This window comes from Galeopterus variegatus, unplaced genomic scaffold, assembly GCF_000696425.1.
Source record: "Galeopterus variegatus unplaced genomic scaffold, G_variegatus-3.0.2 Scaffold3195, whole genome shotgun sequence".
Taxonomy (NCBI): domain Eukaryota; kingdom Metazoa; phylum Chordata; class Mammalia; order Dermoptera; family Cynocephalidae; genus Galeopterus; species Galeopterus variegatus.
The window spans coordinates 106,002-109,537 of record NW_007729306.1 but is presented as its reverse complement, the minus strand read 5'-3'; positions in this window follow the sequence as shown (position 1 = coordinate 109,537).

Below are 3,536 nucleotides of genomic sequence, written 5' to 3'. Positions count from 1 at the left end.
ATAGATCTACCATATGACCCAGGTATCCCACTGCTGGGAATATACCCAGAGGAATGGAAATAATCTAGTCGAAGGTAAAACTGTTCTCCAATGTTCATTGCAGCACTCTTTACAATAGCTAAGAGTTGGAACCAGACCAAANAAAAGAGTCAGGCACAGAAAGAGAAATATCACATGTTCTCACTTATTTGTGGGAGCTAAAATTTGATAAATAAATACACAAACAACCCAGGGGGGGGGGGGCAGGGAAGAAGACACAATTCCAATTCCTTGAAGTTGATAGAACAAGCAAATAGAAAGGAGATTGTTGGGAGGGAGGCGGGAGATGGAGGAAGGAAGGAGGTTTTGGTAATGGGCCACAATAATCAACCACATTGTATATTGACAAAATAAAATAAAATTAAAAATATAAATAACTAAAATAAAATGCTCATCTGTTCAAGAAAAGAAAAAATATATATATACATACACAATATAGTTCATTTTAATGTCCCTTTACCAGTTCCTGTTGTGAGATAAAGAATTGTAGCACAGCAAGGTTGCTGGCTCAGAGGACAGACAGGTTACTGATTGATATGTAAAGATACTAGGAAATTGCTGTAAGGAGAGAGAATATTTGCTAAAATCAAGCTTTTGCTGGTGGATTGATTTAACTTCCTGCAAATTGCTTTATGGAATGTCACTTTGCTTGTTTCACTAAATGTTACTAGCTTATATTGTTAAACTATAACCCTACCTATGTTCTCTTCCTATAACTTCCTGGTCTGGAAAATAAATGTGGGAAGAGAACCCCAATTCATGGTTAATTTCCCAAGGAAGGGATGCCTCTCACTGGAGGGTGCCTGGGAAGTTAACCACTTCAGGGTCTCTCACTGCTCAGAAGAGATGGGCTTTGAGTAATCCTTTTGCGGCTCCGTCACCCAGGGGAAGAGGGGTGACAAATCTGTGGGAAGCAAAGCAACATATGTTAGCATTTTGCTACAAACCACAGATATACCTATTAGCTAGGGAATGCGTAATTTTGGTAGCTACATACAGAAGTCACTAGAGGACAGATGATCCAGAATTTAGGTTCAGCTATTAGAGAAGGATGAGTTTATGTGATAAAAAAGTTGATACACACACATATGTACTCTCTCACACACACACTCACATTTGCTTGTCAATTGGATCTGGCTGCACCATCTCAAAACCAGTTGCCAAGCAACAGACAAAGCTTCCACTGGACCATTAAAGATTCAGTTTAATAAATCTTTTAGCTAAAGCCTCTTACTTTAGAGATCATTCTCCCCAAACATCCCCCAGGTATATAATCTGTAAGGTAGAAGATTTAGTTCCACATTTAATTGTCTAAGATGCAAATTCCAGCTGGACACTGATAGGATATTATGGTTGACATTTCATTAGCCTTTGAAAGAACTCAGAGACCCAGCATGAAGGTAGGTGAGCTAGGTTCCCAGATGTTTTCTTGATTCTGATTCTTGTGGGAGAGGAGACTCCAGAGGTCCTTCAGAACTAAAAGCGGCATATGTATTGGTTATGACAAAGATACCCAAATTTGAATTCCACCTGTATCCCTGACCAGCTCTAAGACTTTTTAATTTATCTGAGTCTCAGTTTCCTCGTTTATAGAATAGCAATATTAATAACAGAACATGCCCCAAAAAGTTGTTGAAAGGATTAAATGAGAAAATGCATATAAAATGCTGATCGAGATCCCTGGCATACAAAAAACACTAAACAAATGTTCACTGGTATTATTTTTAAACTCCAGGCATTCTCTCTCTTCCTTATTCTGGCCCACTGCTTCTAGTCTATGAGCCTCCTCCTTCTTAACTTCCATATTCAGGTCATTGCACATCTGCCTTTTCCCAATGCTTGACCAACTGTTTAGTGTAGGGGAAAGAGCAAACAGCTTGAAATCATGAGACAGGGGTTTAATCTCGGCTTCTTCTCATATCCATCCTATGACCTTGAAAAAGGGATGGAACTAAATACATGCAGGCATGGCACTCAGGATCAGGGGCTGTGAGTGGACCACATGAGCCTATGTGAATCTCGGAGAGGGATACAGAAATGAGTTGCTTGTGGCTCTGAACCCACACATTAAATGAGATGGGACAGGACCCAATCACTGCTCAGATCCCTATCAATTCAGCAGTGGCCATGGGCATCTGCGAATTAACAGAGGCCCCTGCATCAGTAACCACGTTCAAACCTGTCATGGTTTGAATGTGTCCCCATCAAAATCCAGGTGTTTCCAGTGTGATGGTATTAAGAGGTGGGACCTTTAACAGATAATTAGGCCATAAGGGCTCCTTCCTCACTGATGGGATTAAGGCCCCTATAAGAAGAGGCTTTGCAGAGTGTTCGGCTAGCTTGAGTGTGCACTTCTGCTATGTGAGGATGCAGCAAGAAGGCCTTCAGCAGACTAAATGCTGGTGCCCTGATCTCAGAGTTCCCAGCCTCCAGAACTGTGAGAGAGCATGCTTCCGTCACTTATAAATCACTCAGTCTGTGACATTCTGTTATAGCAACACAGACGGATTAAGGTCTATACCCTTGGCAGTAAGGCAATCACTTTAGCCAAACCTACTTTCTCTGCTCATAGAAGGAAGGAGGGAAGCATGCTTACATCTAATTAGTTACTTATTAATATGCAGGGCAAGGTACTTTAGTCATCACATAAGAACACAGTCTTACTAGCTCTATCATCAAATTATACCATTTCTTGGGTAAGTTCTCTGGATCTCAGTTTTCTCATCTTTAAAACAGGGGTCTTCACACTATTGCTTCCTGCAGGTGCTACCTCTGTGATATCCTAGAGTACTGTCTTGATGTTTTGAGTTACTTGGTTAAGAACCCTATACAATTAATTACTTTTTATATGAGGATCAATTGTGAAAGCACATCATAGATTCTAAAGTATTCTACAAGTCTTAGGTATTTGCTGCAATGAACCCTAACTCTTCTCCCTGCCTCTCTCTCTGCTTGACCTGCAAACTCCTCCTTTTCCTTCACCACCATCTGCACCAGGCCAAGCCCCTGCTTATACATCCCTGACTCCATAGTTCACACCACAGAAGTTTCAACTTACCTCCAGGGACATCAGAGTTCTCCAGAACCTGGTCCTGTTCTTACTGTCAAACCCTGTGTCACTTTGAGATAGCACATTGAGAGGGACATCTAGAAATACTGAAAGATATTTACTACTCTTCATCAATATGAACTAGGTCAATCAGGTTACCACCTAATCGAGTGAAAAACAACACAAGGTTAGAGACTGACAGAGTTCAAGCCCCATTTGCTTCTTACCAGCTGTAGGGTCTTGGGCAAGTACTGCAGGCAGACTGTAAGATGGCCCCTGTGATCCCCACCTGCTGGTTGGTATTCACACCCTTGTATAATCTCCCCTTAAGTGTGGGCTTTACATAGCAAATTGCTTCTAACATAAAATGCAGCAAAGTTGATAAGATATTGCTTACGTAATTAGGTTGCAAGAGATTGCAAATTTTGTCTTGTTATTTGACTTTCTC